Source organism: Dermacentor variabilis, chromosome 8 (assembly GCF_050947875.1).
Source record: "Dermacentor variabilis isolate Ectoservices chromosome 8, ASM5094787v1, whole genome shotgun sequence".
NCBI classification, from domain to species: Eukaryota; Metazoa; Arthropoda; class Arachnida; order Ixodida; family Ixodidae; genus Dermacentor; species Dermacentor variabilis.
The window spans coordinates 114,695,808-114,713,318 of record NC_134575.1 but is presented as its reverse complement, the minus strand read 5'-3'; positions in this window follow the sequence as shown (position 1 = coordinate 114,713,318).

Here is a 17,511-nt window from a genome sequence, read left to right as displayed (position 1 = left end):
TATATATATATATTGTTACGAAGAGTTGCGAAGAAATGGCTTTATTTACAAGCGATGGATGATGATCGTAGCGTGACCTTAGCGCAGCCCGGCGTCACAAACTCTTCGTTCTCTTCGTCTTCTCTTCTCTCTTCTTGCCCGCGCCTTTCGTATCCGTTACAATATATATATATATATATATATATATATATATATATTCGGGCTTTGATGAATTTCCTCAATGGTAATGTAAGCAATATGTAAAGGTTGTCACGAGGTATAAAATAACCGCGCCGGATATTCTATTGAGCGACACTAAATTTTCTTCTGGAGGGACGCCATATCTCGCTTCTCTTTTGTACGCGTTGTTCCCACTTTAAGGCATAAGCATTAGACGATTCCATGGGTCGAAAAATTCACCGCCCGATGTTATAGCACCAAAAATGAAGCTCATGCACCTTTACTTCTATACCAATAAAAATAGGAAATGCTCGATTATCTCGCTCCCTGTTGGACGCACACCCTTCTAAACAATCAGTGGGGCCACAAAAGCATCTATGTGTGGTTTTCCCTGTTTTGTTCTTGGCCGAGCAATACAGACGTGTCGGATGACGTTTTAAGGAGTGTAAGTCCGTCTTCAAAAACAGGAAATAAATATGTTGTTGAAAGCTAGCGCTGTGTGTTTGTCTAATTGGCCTTTCCGTGTTCCTGTCATTGTGCCTGCGCTGCAAGAAAGTACAAGGTACCATATAAATGTACGAGCCCACTTAGCTGCCGTCGCCTATTAAAGTGTTGAAATAAAAAAAAAACATTATTCAGTGCACCTGCGTGTGCGTATCAATGACTTGCACGACGGTTCTAGTGCGTCATTAGCCACGCAGGGCTAGTGGCGATGTCTGGGCTACCAAAAAATAGAACAAGGGGAAAACAAGCACAGAGAAAACAATAAGTATACCAACGCATTCAAATGAGAATAGCAAAGAAATTTAGTTAATCTAGTTAGCGCACAGGTTACTCGCTTTCATCCTCTTTGGCGTGTGCTAAAGTGACCGTCGACTTTTTTTTATTCCATATACTTTTGGTTAGCTCCACATTATGGTACAGGATTATCAGCCACCAAAGCAAAACAGCCACGATTTTAATTTCACGTACATTGAATAAAAAAATTACTATAGAACCGGCTTCCCTTTAGTTGTCCGAAACATTGATGAGCTTTCAGAAACACGCTTATTGAAATGTGTGGAGGACTCTGCTATAGCGTGACAGCATAATGGCAGAGGTAATGGGAAATAACTCGATGGAACAAGAATAATCAATCCTAATATGTTTGTTGTTTTTCTAAATACAAAATATGTGTTATCAGCACCTAAGTCACTTGCGTAACAGAGATTAGTTTCTGTACAAAAGTAATAATAACAAAACTATTGTTACACAAACGTGGCCTGTGGCAGTACGGATATCCGGAATTAAGGAAGAAACAAAGCATGGAATAAAGAAGGTAAGCGCATTGACACAGCGCAATCAGTTTGCATTCGTTGAGAAAAGTGATGCTTGTTTACCTTGACGTCGTGCTTTTGTGCTCGCTAGTTTCTTTACTGTTGTCGCTCGTTTTACTTTCACGCCCTTTCAATACCTCCAGTACACTGTGCCATAGAAAGAGGTTTAATTTGGATGATAATACATTACGTAGCCGGCGCTATGCAAACACGTTTGAATTAGATACATGTTGAGTGCAGCAGCTTCTCAGAAACAAAGCAGGCTGTTCTGTATGGGAGGCGCGCGGTCGATTTTTCTGAGACTGTGCTTTGTATGCTAATCACTTTATCGTAAACACCATTTGTGTGAGTGTGTTTTCGTACACTCTTTCCACGGTAAGCTTCGTACAAGTGTACTTTTCAAATTTAAATGTAATGCCACGCTACTACGTTTGAACGCAAGTAATATTCTTAAAGTTGGGATGTTATGATTGTCTCTTTGTAATGTTTGAATGTAACGCGATAGGAAAATTAATGTTACCGGAGTAACATATTACTTAGGACCTTGGTCCAGTGTTACTTTTGCAACGGAACTTCCAATTCGGTGTTAGAGTATTATGTTACTTTCATGTGACAATGTGGGAGCAGCCGTGAAACCTGTAGCGGCAGAATGAGGTGGAGACGTGGTCGAGGAGCACGTGGTGAACACAAGCAGGTCACACTCGCAGTTCGTTGGCGTCACTTTTGCTCTTGCTTTACACCGTCTATTTTCTCGTACTTTACACAATTTCTTTCGAGTTCGCACACGGAAACAACAAAGGCATGTATGGTGGTCTTAGAAGCACTGAAAGGAGTCGTATTAAGACAGCGACCATTGCACAGCCGTGTGCCAGTCAGGCATGATGGCGTGGAAGGACCGTCGATCATTATTGCTGCCGCCATTGCTCATAGTGTTCAAAGCAGAACATCCAGCATCGGTAAGTTGCTCCCACGGGTCAGAGTTATACATTATCCGTAAAGTAACACTGCTTACAATCGTAGTTTCTCGAACAAGTGCTGACAAAATAAATTTTAGTTTCAGTTTGGCATAGCTATATTGCGAATGGTCTAATGTGCTTCTAGTAGCAAGTGTTTGCTGTTTGCTCTTGCCACTGGTTAGACTTTGTCAGCGGAGCATAGTGCATTAACAGAGGAGAGGTCGCAGTTCGTGATGACGTATTCTGGTGGCTCTAGTCGCGCTGAAATGGGCCCGAGTAACACATTCGCCTCGTCCCGCCACCGTCCAGACACTAACGTCCATCAGGAGGTATTGTTTCCTCGCCGCTTGCTCTTCAAAAACCGAACGCCGGCGACAGCCTAAACCGAAGTCTAACAACGAAGCCGATTGCGTCACATTCGTTCACAGTAAGAACACAGGAAACTAACTCAACTATTAAAGACAATTACTTTCTTTGCGAGTAACCGACACCTTTACGTATCGGGTCTGAGATTGTCTTTTCCTGGGCCAATCGCGAATGTAGTGCAGTCTACAAATTTGCACTGAGCATCCCGAAAATAGAACAGGTACCGGCGGTACCAATGCTGCCGGTGGTATTGGTACCTCTAGTACAGTGCTCATGGTGGGACCGTGGCCGGTGTTACCCCCGCGCGGGAAAGGTAATATTGGTAGTGGTACGCCAATCTAGAATATCGGGTACCACTGGTGGGTACTGCCCGTATTTAGGTACCGGTGGTGCGCTGACCATAAAGACAGATAAGGTACCTGCGGTACTGGTGCTCCCAATAGTATCAGTACTACTAGTACTACCGTCCGGTGCAGATGGTGCGGTAGCAATGCTACCAGTGTACCGAGTCTGAAGATACAAGTGGTACTCGTGTTATCCATGCTCCCAATAATATCAGTACGGGTGACCGGTAGTACTACTGGCACCATTTGTGTGCCGATCTGGTAGATCTGATACTCTTAGTGCTACTAGTGCTTGTAGTGGTATCGGCACCTGTGGTACCACCATGTGGTCAGTGCTATAGGTACCACTATGCGATAGTGGTGGATTAGGCACCAGTGGTAAAGGTGGAACCACTGTGCAGTATTACCGTACAGTGGTGGTACTGCCCAGTGGTACCACCAGTGTTAAAGGGAGTTTATGTGGGGTTAGAATATCTTCATCGTTTTTGTTCAAGTAATGTTACTTATGGGGGCGTTTTTTTTTCTGTTTCGAGACACCCCATTGCGACCTTCTGAACCCGTATTCTAGTAACATTAGTCAAAGCAATTTTCTTACTCATCAGCAATGGACTGCCCAAATTTTCCAATAGCGACGCGATCGGCGTGAGGAGCCAGTTTTTGGGAGCGGCTAAGTAAATTGTGGCATCAGAATGGGCACTTTCAATCACTGGAAAGCCCTCTCACAATCCAGTTTCTTGGTCACGATTGGGCTTGTGCAAGACGGCCAACTGCCATTGATCAGATAGCACGTTTACAGTCCTCTATTGAAGAAAAATGAAAATTAACTGGGGTGCATACTTCAATATTTGAAGTAGCAACTAAGCGCGAATAAAACCACGGACACAAGGAAGAGAGACAAGGATAAGCGCTACTGGCAGCAGCATCCAGCGGAGCCCTGGATGCTACTTCCAGTAGCGCTTGTCCTTGTCTGTCTTCCTTGTGTCCGTGGTTTTATTCGTGCTTAGCTACTAGTTCAAATATGGACGACCAACTAGCCTAACAGTTAACTCTTCTAGCATACTTCAAGCCTTACTAAATCCTAACTGGTACCTTACCACTGTTATTGAAAAAGAAGTAGTATACACTCATTGCATTCTACCAGTGCCAGCATATGGGGTAGTAACTTGGAGGTTAACAAAGAAGTTTGAGATCAAATTAACCAACGCGCAAAGAGCGACGGCACGAAACTTTTAACCGTAGCATTAAGAGGCAGGCAGAGAGCGGTGCCCATCAGAAAGCAAATGGGATATCTGGTACCTTAGTTGATACTAAGAGAAACAAACGGAGCTGGGCAGGCCATCTAATGCGTGAGGTAAATAACCAGTGGACCATTGGAGTTACATCATGCGTGTCAATGGAAGGCAAGCACAGTGGAGGGTGGCAGAAAATTAGTTGGAGTAATGAAATGAGAAACTTTGCAGCTGCAAGTTGGAACCAGTGCAAGACAGGGATAGTCGGTCACATGTGGGAGAGGTCTACGCACAGCAGTGACATAAATATAGGCAGGTGATGACAATGATGCTATAAAATCTTCACTCACGTTATTTCTCTCACACACAGCAAACACAAAAAGTGAACAGTAGCTCTTTTAAGTGCAAAAGGAATATATAGATTGCTAGCCTCAAGGGTGGACGCTTTCACCGTAACTTTAGCTGTGGGCCTTCCTCCCTTAAGTTTAACAGGTATGAGCGGGCTAGTTGGTGGTCGATATTGGAATGCGTCATGTAACCGCGCAAACACCTCTCCTGGAAATACCCCTGTCCTGTGTGTTTCCTTCTTTGTCCTTTTTTGTTAACTCTTTACAAAATTACCTCTTTCAGTTAACTCTTTACAAAACACTCCTTCGTGCAAAATAGGGGCGCGCCTCAGCCATTTCCGATAAGTCTAAAGCCTGTTTCACGTGATGCGGTATACATCGCACTGGAAGCGCAATTTCCGTCGCAAGCGACGAAAATCCCTGTCGTAGTGCCAACCCCCCCCCCCCCCCTTTTCTTTTTCAACTGCGACCAGCCCGTTCGTCAAAGCATCGCAACGTCGCAGCAACCACTACGATTTTCCCTGGAAATTTTGCCGAGAACATGGCCGAGACATATTTAACGGTTTGTTTTCGCAAATGGCGCTTCGCTCTACTGGTCCAATGGGCGAAGACATGGATTCTCGAATTCGGTACTTACGCGAAGGGAGAATAAAAGGAAAAATTGTACCGCAGATTCCATTCTCCCATTTCTATGGATTGTTGACACGATACGTAGCAAATGCAGTCCATTTTCATGTTTGCTTTGTACAATTTTGCGCGTTGTCAATAATACTAGTTGTTCTATCGCCACGAGACGACATGTCCATTTGGGATGGTCACAATTCTCAATGTTCGGGTAGCATACAAAAATTGTGGGTGCGGAGTAGCTTAAATAATTTCAACCTCGGCCCGGGCAAATCACAAGACAGCAATGTACACGAAGTTTCAACGCTGTGCTGAACGCGGGGCCATTTAGTTGCATTCTTTTCATCTCGGTTTTCAAGCGTGAATTTCCCGATGCATCTTGAAAGGTTGTCTTACCTCACTTACTTATTAAATTTGATATGCCAAGCGTGTAAGCCATCGTAATGAATTTTCTACGATGGCACTAACTCCGTCGCTTGAAGAAACAGCACCGCCAATTTATTTTTGAATATTTCTTGCACGTTAAGTTGCATCTCTCATCTGATTGCGGATTTTTTCCCTTGTACAGGAATCAATAAATCTTGAATATATGGCGGACTTTGTATCCTTCCAGTACCTGTGTAAACCTTTGCTTTGAACTGTATTTAACTCAACAGTTATTAAATTATTGGCTTCCTATAGTGGCAGAGCGACGACGCACCCTCCTGCACCATCATGTAAAATTATTGCAACAACGCGAAAAGCAGGCATATGGCCTGTTCTTATGTAGATGAAATAGTAGAACACGACAACGTAACGAAAAGTACATCAGAACTGTGCAGTGCAGTCAGCCAGTTGCAGCTCTTTGTGTGAGTTTTTGAATCTGTTAATTATAAACCGTTCTTGAACGTCCACAGCTAATCAGGTGTGCAGGAACACACATGCCTTATATGATTTTAATTACAGTATGTAATAAGTTTGCGAACTTATTTATTATTATTAGTGTGTAAACCCACATACCTATATCCTCTGTGATTACTACCTTTATAAGTAATGAAGTGCCATGCTACTTGCAAGAACATATCACCCTAGGATGTTACTGTTAAAATAAATTTTTGCATTTCAACTTAACAAAATATGCAGTTAATTATATAAAGCACCTCAAACTGCTTTTTTTTGCAATGACATACTTACTGCAACGTTTACTTACAAAAGGCAAGAACAAGATCTGTAGACTACGAAATAGTTGTTCCATTTATGCACCTGTCACTGTTGCCATAGCATTATGCTGCTAACAGAAGGTGATAGGTTGAAGGCCAGCCATGGTAGTCGCATTCTGATACGAGCCATAGGTAAAAAAAAAAGCTCTTGCACTTAGACTTAGTTCATCATCATTTATTGCAGGTTAAACTTCCGGGCTATCGCATATAGGGGCATGCATATATAAAACCTAACAAGAAATACTAACACCAGTCGAAAAGAAAGGGCACAAATCTAAAACAAGCATCTTTCCTGATACTTCGAATAAGTAAACATTTATTGCATCAATATGCATTGTTCAACAGAACTGCTCATGTAAGTATGATCGGGCATAGCAAGTACACTATCAGTCAGCTTATTCTACAGGTGTATAAATGTAAAAAAAAGAATGCTCATGCTACATTATGCAAACCGCACAAAAAAAAAACCTTTTTCAGCAGTTCTACCTTATGGCACATACGAGTGGGTTATAAGCAGCAGAGTGAGTGAGTGAGTGAGTGAGTGAGTGAGTGAGTGAGTGAGTGAGTGAGTGACGGAGTGAGTGAGTGAGTGAGTGAGTGAGTGAGTGAGTGAGTGAGTGAGTGAGTGAGTGAGTGAGTGAAAAACTTTATTGAGCTCTAGATTCGCTGGTCTTCCGCGGTCTTCAGATGGCTTCGTCCATCTTCTTGCAAAACGGTCGGTTGCCCTTAGTCCAGGGCTCCGCTGGATGCTGCTGCCAGTTGTACTCGCCGAATCAAACCTTCTTGGTCGACCCGGCGATCGCTTGAGAGCACTCCCTCCCATTGCTCCGCACTCGGGTATGGTATAACGGGTACCACGTCTATCTTCTGGCATGCCCACGGTATGAGATACAGCGTGAGTGTTTCGTGCTACGAGGGGCATATGTAAATGTATTGTATGGGATACATTTTGCTGAGCAGGTTTAGGTTCGGGTACGAGCCCGTTTGTAGCTGCCTCCACGCGACAGAGTCCTCTCTGCTAATGGAGTTGTTCGGGGGTGGATATCGCTTGCTACAGCCCTTGTAGTAATTTACTATCGCCGAATAGTCTTGGGGTACAGGTTGGGTCCCCTCGAGGTCGCCTACGTTGGAAGGTCGGTAATAAGTGTACCTGAGTAATACTTGTTGGGGGGGGGGGGCTAGTTGGTGCATGTTTCCAGAAGAGGGTGATATTAATAATATTTGGGGTTTTACGTGCCAAAACCACTTTCTGATTATGAGGCACGCCGTAGTGGAGGACTCCGGAAATATTGACCACCTGGGGTTCTTTAACGTGCACCTAAATCTAAGCACACGGGTGTTTTCGCATTTCGCCCCCATCGAAATGCGGCCGCCGTGGCCGGGATTCGATCCCGCGACCTCGTGCTCTGCAGCACCACACCATAGCCACTGAGCAACCACGGCGGGTCAGAAGAGGGTTGTAGTGCCGAAAGAGACAACACATAGCAAGCGAGACGGGACAGGTGCAACTAACAACTGTTTATTCACCATGTATGCGAATGAATATAAGGAGAAATCAAGATGGGTAGCAAGAACCACACATGCTCGCAATGGTTTTAAAAGAAAAGCAGATAAAAGATAGGTGAGGCACACACGTATCTCACGCCCGTGTATCTAAAAAGCAGTTTCATTCTCATAAATGGCGATAGATGGTGCGCTAACACAATAGCTACAGTTTCCTTTAATATACAAGGCCTCCAACAGTTCACGGGCTGTCTGGTCTTTACTTCTGTTTAAAACCTTTGCTTCTTTCAGCATTGCCACACACTTAATCTTCCTTTCTTCTCCGCAGGCTTTACAATGATGCGGCAGATGAGAACCAGTGCCATTTTGTAAATCCCGATTATGTTCCGCTAATCGGTCGTTATACAGCGGCCGGTTTGTCCGATGTACCTCTTTCCGCATGTGAGAGGAATTTGATATACGACTCCCACGGCACATTTACCAAGCGGAGCTGCATGTCTCTTTTTACATTCAGTTTTATTTGCCTTGTTGGGATCAGTTTTAACGGACAAGTCAGCCAGTTTCTTCGGGGCGGAAAAAGCCACAGGAACCATATATTTTGTCGCCACATGCTTCAAATTATGTGCTACCTTATGGGTGTACGGGATGACAACCGGTATACTTTTTCTTTTTGTCACCTCATCTTGTTCGCCCCTTTTTTCTACTTTCTTTCTTCAATTTTCGCAGCAAGGCTTCAGCTACGCTGGTTAAGATCGAGGTTCGAAAGCCTGCTTTTTCCAACTTCCGAATCTGGGTTTGAAAGCTTTCCTCTACCTTATGGCAACAAGATTTCTTCAGTGACGCTTCCAGGCACATCTGAGCAATGGCGCGCTTTACTGTCTTTGAATGAGAGGAATCATAGGGCATTAGTTCTTTTTATGCGCGAGGGCGATACATCCAGCAAAATCTTTGGTCTTTAAAGGTGATTTCAATGCCTAAAAACTGCAATATGTTGCCTTGGGCAAGCTCATGGGTGAAGCCCAAACCTTTTGCAAGTAGTTTAAAACCAGATAAGACTTCTACCACTATTTGTGTGTAAGATGAGGAAACCTGTTTCTTTAAAATAATTAAAAAATCGTCTTCAGCACTTTGGCTTCGTCAAAAGTATCCGCCAGTGACCTGTCCATCTGTGAAAGAAAGATGTTACATAGCACAGGAGCCACGCAGGAACCAATGCAAATTTCTTTTTTCTGAACAAACATCTGGTCTTCAAATATTACCACCGTGCAAGACAAGTAGTACTCTAACATTGCCAAGAAATTCGCGACAGAAACGCCGGCAGAGTTCTGGAGAGAAACCGTCCCATTCTTTTTAATGCACGACTGTACAGCGGCTAACAACTCAGTCTGTGGGATAGAATAGAACAGATCAACAACGTCAATAGAAAACATATAACCTAAAGACGTTTTGTCATTCAAAAATTTAACAACATCAAGAGAGTCCCTGCAAGAAAATGTCTTCAACATCTAAAGTATTAAGATGCCTTAGCAGGAAAAACTAACATGGCTCTGCCAAGCCCCTCTTTCACTTACGATACATCTGAACGGTATTCCTTGCTTATGTGTTTTCGCCGTAAAAAACACGTGTAAGCTATTTCCTTTACACAGCCGAATACCTTTAGCAATTCTGTCCCAGCCAATACTTTCACACAGAGAAACCGCATTAGATTTCAGCTTTCCCAGATTAACGACGGTCTTGCGAAAATTCCTGTGCACAGCTTCGTGAGCTTTCTCGTTGAACATAACAGACGGAATGATGACGAATCCGCCCTGCTTGTCCGCTTGAGTGAGTCACAGCTTCTGGTTGGCGAAGAATTTGACGACTCTTTTGGTGGTCGACTCATGTCAAGCTCCGTTGATGGGCGCTGTCCTTTTGAGGCTGTCCACGCCGTCTATCAAGCACCTTTCTTGGTCCTCCGGGTCAGCTTCACTGGCAATCCTTCGATTAAGGAAAGTAGCTCATGACCTAAAATCCTTGGCTCGATGCGGAACTTCGGGTCCTTCCTAAGGACAGCAACTACAAAGCGTTGCTTTGACTGTATCCACATCCCCCATATTATGATGAGCGTCTTTTCCGGTATCGGCTTCCGCTCGAGGTAGACGTTGAGCTTTAAATCGTCGCTGGTGGGGACTGTTCGGTGTTTCTTTCCTCTCCAAACTTTCAGGAGCTCGGACTTCTCAGTGGAGCACGCTAGCTCTCTTGCTCTGACGTAGTCCTCTACGCTAGTGGCTGCCTCTTGTAACTTCCCTTCTTTCTCTCTGAGCGAGCCTGTGTTAAACAAGATGGTGATATCATCGGCATTCATGACATGGTGTATGCCGTCGATTTTTTTTAACTCTTTTGCCAAGCCAATCATGGCTACGTTTAAAAGCGTGGCGGAGATGACCGACCCTTGAGTGCACGTTTGTTTGGAGTAAGGAACTCCTATGATCGGAGCTCTCCCAGGCCAATCATTGCCGTTCTATTTGAAAAGAAGGCTTTTACGTAGCAGCAGAAACTTTAGTAGAGGGCATTGTCTAATACCACTTATTAAATAATGAAGAGAGTGATGAAGTTTTAATACAATTTCTCATGCTGCTCTAATAGGAAGAACGAATGACAAGGAAATTTGTGGTAGAGCACTTAGGTTGAACCGAAACATTTTGAAATACAGATAATTCCAGGTAAGAGTTAGAGTTACATTTGGTCCACCCACCCCAACAACACAGGTACACTGCAAGAAGTACTACAGTCTACGAGAAAGCTATCTGATACGGAAATTAAAAACGATGCAACAAGCTCTTGACAAGGTTGCAGACTTTGTTAGCCAGTCTGTATATATATATATATATATATATATATATATATATATATATATATATATATATATATATATATATATATATATATATATATATATTGGAAGGGCGCATAGCATGAATCAGTATCAACAGGAGGGCAGTAGAGGGAGATGAGGGCTAATTTCCATCTAAGGTTTACTGTGAAAATAGGGCATTTATACAGTGTACCAGAAAATAAACAGCGCCTGCAGGTACAAACTGTTGCTCGATGGAGCCACACAAACACAAATATTGCAGAAAGAAAATACACAAAAATTTCTTGTGGAGGAACAAACATCATTACAATCAACAATCGGGCATGTAAGCAAAATAAACTCGGTTCTTTTTCCAATAGACAGACAATCAGCTTGCTTATGCAAACACACTGTACCAGTTCCATGCTACTGCAAAAAAAAACTTCAGTTTCTTGGAAGATAGTTGCATGTGCAGTTTACCTCAATGCTATTTTTTTTGTGGGCTTACATATTTATCTGTACTTTCTCTTTTTCCTGTTTTTTATTAAGTTTCGTTTTATCAAGCACTTTCTTTATCAGCGATTCCTGCTGAACTACTTTCTTGTAACTTCTATAAATCACCGCATTTTCATAACAAATCAATTAATTATTTTGAAGTTAGCGTACCCTATTCTTGCTGCTTCTGACAATACGCTCTACCGAAATTGTGCGCCTCTCCTCGCCAATAAAATGTACAAGGTACACAGAAGTGTCATAAGGGCCATTAAAATGACTTGTTGCAGTATCAAAAATAATATCCTGGCTGCAAACTGCACCAAAGAACACACAGGACGAAGAAGAAAACTAATATTATCTAAAAACCGCAAGCTTAAAGTACACGCCGAGTAAATGCTGCAGCTGACGAGAAATAAACGTAACAAACACAAATAGAAGAAGCAAGAACTAATGAGCGTTTCCTGACAGCAAATGCGTCCCTCTCTAATGGAGGGCATGGTGACAGAAGATTCTGCCAGCGTTTTTAGATCTGCAGCTTCCATAATATCTCTAGGTAGCTGATCAGCCCATCTGAACTCAATGCCAGCTTCTTCTTCTATAATGCACGCTCAGATGTCGAGACATCTGAGCCTGCATTGTAGAGGAAGAAATTAGCATACTGAGAGGGAGAGGGAGAAAGAAAACTTAATTGTGTTAATCGCATTGAAAAGCTTAGAGACAGCCATTGTTTAACACTTTCGAAATGAATAATTATAGCTTACTATCGACACTGAAGCAGCCTTTCAACATCAAGGAAGGGAATTGGTTTTTCCAGGTTTGGGCATTGAATTACACGCAATTTATGCCGGCATAAAGTTCAGCAAATGGAATGCATAAAGGAATTCAAGAATGAACATTGAGGCTTTCCCTTGTACTTTCTTTGGCTGAGTCGTCTAGTTTGAAATAACTCGCATTAGCATGTTGTAACAACCCTTATGTAACACTGCTTAAATACTTGACTGGCTTAAAAAATCTGGATGATTGCTAAAAAACAGTGAAGGAACTCTAAGATCTAATAGCATTAATAATATAATAACAATAATATTTATATCCACAAAGCAGGCTAACCATGAGTGGCGTGCGAGGCTGAGCACAAAGGTGAAAAACGTTACAAGTGCGCCTACCCTGGGCTTACGTTCTTTTATTATGCATAGCACGAATTTATATGGCCTTGTTCGAGGTTCACAGCATACTTACAGAGCCAAACATAGGACAACAAACTGGACGACAGGCGTGTCTTTTAGAACGCTATGGTGCCACATACAGGTTTCTACACAAGTGACGGTAGCTGCTCAAAAAATTTGATATGTTGGCTATTGCGCCTTTAGAAATACTCAGAGATGACTTCTACATATATGTTGACAGCTCATGCACCGCGATGACTGAAGCAGGCTAGAGCTAAGTTTGAATTTTGCTACACAACTTCCATTCCACGTTCAGTAATCACACACAGATCATTTGCGGCTTCGCTCAGGGGTAGACGTGGGCTTATGGGTTGGTGTTTGCTGTTGCGTGTGGTGCAAGTATATGGCTAAGAGCACGAACCGCTTATGCGCAATTACGGGCAATACACACATCATCTCTGCAGTAGTTGGCGCTAAACGCAGGTAGCGCGAGGAGCTCGTTGGGCTGACTTTTCGACTCGCGGCATACGCGCTGCATATGCGCTGCAAATACTGCATATGCGCTGAGTGTAGTTATATGAACTTGTTTATAGGTCATCGTGTAGGTTGTAACGCAGGCAGAACGACACGAACATAGAAGGCACACAACAAAACAAACGGGGCTGACCAACCAGCTAGGAACAGCTGTTTACGTGCGCCGTGTCTCATGGCAATGAACTACAGAAACCACCGTTTCGCACTCCAAAAGAAATTTGAACTTCAAGATGTTTTTAAATTACAAGATACGCGTATTATTTGCTCCTAATAAACACAGGTCAACAATATTATAATGTACATGTTTTCTTGATTGCATTAAAAGAAATTTGGGGCGTGTGCCACAAAACCTGCCAGCAAGGAACCATGGGCGTCGCACCAGACGCATGTGAAATTGGTCTTCAGAAAACCGCATTGCCACGCGTGGGACTGCACCGATTTTTGTCGATCCCGTCGCAGCATGTGAACAGCCCTGTCTTAACTAATTATCAATTTTATTTCTTTACGAAATCGTTTGGCACATTTGTTTTGTAAAATTATTTTCGCTATGTTAGTGTTGCATCTATGAAAGGAACCATGAACCCACCTTATCGTTCATCATGAGGCAAATGTTCTCGGCTCCACGTGTTTCTCAACTTTTCTCAGTTTGAACCCGTTCCGAACGAACCCTCCTCACCGATTTATCTTATATTTTATCTCTCACAGACAACAGCCTTAAAGTCGGGTTGCCAATGTGTCATACAAGCCTTTACAGTGGCTCCTTCATCCCTAAGACATGTGGGGATAGGAGTCAAATTCAGCATCAGTCGCATTCACGGTGGGTACTATTAAATTGAAGGAAATTGTCACGCAAAATAACGCTGTACAGAATGTCTTTTAGCAATAGTCGTACTACATATTGTATTTGTTCTTCACACCATCTGCTTTCTCTAACACGTTCAGGCCCTCAAAATCTGGTAAATAAATAAATAAATAAATAAATAAATAAAATAAGCTCATCGCTGCTTATTAGCGATACCTATGTATTGGCCACTTGTTATTACTCTAAGGAGTTGCTCCCTTAAATTAGGACTTCGAAATGCTTCGGCATAAATTACCAAGGTGATTTGGCGCGGTGAAATCATCTCGAGGTTAACACTAGTAGGCGTATGAAGTGCCTGTGTATGATTACCTTGGTGAGGTCTGAACTGCATTTGGTAGCACAATGAATATTTGTGAACATTGTCCGTCAAAATGGGCCCCACTTCACAGTGCACCGCTCACTATCGACGTCCAGTTCGGCTTCTGATGTGCGCACCTTACGCAGCACTTCTTTTCCACTAGTGTCTGTTATTGTAATGCCTTCTATCGCTTCTCGTGAAATGGTGTACAAGGTGCTTATATCCACGAAATTGACTGCCCCTCACCTTGTAATCATTCTCTGAAACTCATGGCGGTGTAATCGCTCTGATATTGAGACATGTATTTTGCAGCTGCTGCTTTAAATCACGCACACAACCATTTAAAACCGAGGTGCCACAAGGCAGCATTCTAGGGCCTGTATTATTTTTATATTACATCAATGACACAATCAACATCGACGAAGATTGCAAATTTATAATTTATGCTGATGATTGCACACTAATTTTTACTGGAAAAAAAGTTAGGTACTGAGGTGCTGGCAGCAAACACCCGTTATAAGCTTCGCGATCGGTGTACTGAAAACAATTTAACGCTAAATAAAACAAAAACAAAATGTGTATTTTTTCGAGCCCTTCGCACATCTCTACAGTTAGTTAAAGTACCATATTATCCTAGGCCCATACAAAATTGCAGTAACCAAATCAATTAAGACGCTTGGAATAATTTTTAATGAAAATCTTTACTGGAATGAGCAAATAGATAAGATTAGCTTAAAGCTGAGACGCGTGGTTGGTGCTTTAAATCGTTGTCGATATCTTTTGCTTCTTACTATAAAGCGACTTATTTATCAAGCTCTCTTCCCTGCTCACTTGAAATGCTCTGCTTTAATATGGGGAAACACTACATTAACCAATTTGAATAAGCTAAAAATACTTCAGAAAAGAGTTATTAGGGGAATAGGGAACATACAATAACTTGAACACGCCAGGCACCTTTTTGTTAAGCATAAGATTGTTGTGGTGAACGATATATACAAATGCAGGCTGTAACAATCCTACATTGGTTCAAATCGCGGGAAGCTTGATACATTTCTCACACTTGCAAATCTTGAACCTACTCAAACTACTCACTTCCATCGGTATAAACCCCCCTGGAAAACTCCATTCTCACGCACTATTTACGGAACGCAAAGGCTTAGTCACACATCACCAAGCACTCTAAACGCATATGAGCAGCAAGACATTGAAATCAAAACACTAAACCCCACCAATGTAGTTTATTTGTTTTTGTAACTGCGCATTCCTTAAATTGTATTGTTTTTTATCATTATGTTTTCACTAAGCATAGAACTACGATGCCATTCGTCTTCTCTTGCTTTATTATGTGAAAATATGATCCTATACGTACTATTATTTTCGTAATGGTGTATAATAATTTGCTTTCGCTTTTGTGTTTGCGCTCTCACTTTAATTATCCACTTTTTGCTTGTGTAATTCGTATTTTGCTTGTATATTTACCCTGTCATTGCTCCTACCGGGTGGACGGTGCTTAGTCAAGCTGCAACATCCACAGCTTTTTCGACGTCTTCCCTTTTTCACAGATGTTTTTGTTTGCTGAAAATAAAAGACTGGCTGGCTGGCTGGCTGGCTGGCTGGCTGGCTGGCTGGCTGGCTGGCTGGCTGGCTGGCTGGCTGGCTGGCTGGCTGGCTGGCTGGCTGGCTGGCTGGCTGGCTGGCTGGCTGGCTGGCTGGCCGGCCGACCGACCGACCGACCAACCGACTGACCGACCGACCGACCGACCGACCGACCTGTAGCTCGCTGCTGTCACAGTGCTTCACGTGTACGGCTAATGTGAACTTCTGTTAGCACGCGTCTTTCGCATCTTAAAATGCATGCTGTTTGACTTTAGCCTTGTGAAATACATGGCATTTGGTTATGATTGTCCTTTATATTGATTATGATTTATTAAGATGCATAAGGTATACAATATTTAGGCTATTACTGACGGACACAGATGCGCCACGAACAAATCGCGACGAATGCCACCTGCATCCTATATCTCGTAAATGCCGGATAGGTATAGCGACACGTCGTCAGTGAATTTCATGGTTGGTATCTATCTCTCTCTCTCTTTATATATATATATATATATATACATATATATATATATATATATATATATATATATATATATATATATATATATGTATATATATGTATGTTCATGAGGGGCACCATGGCGCCCCTCGTGAACTGTTGAGCTATCGGGGCCGCGTATTCCTCTTGGACGTACTGCAGTCACTCCTATCTGAATGCCAAATTATTCACAGCACTACTACTGCTTATCACACACAGACCAATGGCTTAACAGAATGATTCAACAGAACTCGTGGTGACATGCTATCAATGTATCTTGCATCTGACCACTCCAACTGGGATCTTGTACTTCCGTTCGTCACTTACGCTTATAACACTGCCTCTCCAGCCACTACCGGATTCTCGCCATTCTTTTTGCTTTACGGCAGACATCCCTCCAGCACCATTGATACTGTTCTCCCGTGCCGGCCGGACCGTGCTGAATGCTCACCTGTTTCTGCGAATGCTCAGCACGCCGAGAAATGCCGACAACAGGCCCGTTCTTTGACGTCTGCTCAACAGCATGCCGCCAAAAAGAGCGCCATGACCTCAATCCTCCCCCTCACCCCTTCCCCTTCGACTCACTCGTGTGGCTTTGGGTCCCGCCTGTTGCTGCTCCTGGCCTTTCGTCCAAGCTCCTCCCGAAGTACCACGGGCCCTACCGCGTGGTTGCACAAACATCACCAGTGAACTACGTGGTCCAACCCGTATCGCCATCTCCCAATCTGTGTCATCGGGGGCGAGAGACTGTGCACAATGACCGGCTGAAGCAGTATTACGATCCGCCCACCTGTTCCTAGGTCGCCAGGATGGGTAGTCTTCAATTCCGGGAGTGATTGTGACGAAGAAGATCGGCAGGCTGAAAAGCCCAGTTGCCATCGCGTGGCTCGTATCCATTTCGTTCGCTGGCTGCGCAGTACCTGCTGTTGCCGCGTTGGTCGCTGCTTCTCTACGACCCGAATAAACCCCTTTACAATATATATATATATATATATGATCATATGCAGGTTTTTTCTTTCATTATTATTAAGTAGTGCCGACGAAGTTCACGAATCTCAACTTTGTTGGTGAGTTATCCCTCCGGAAAGAAACTGTTTTCACTGAAACGAAACGAACACCCGAACGAAAGAAAACTGTTTGCCTTCCGCGCTCCTAATGCCATTTGCTCTTCTCAGCTATTGCAAT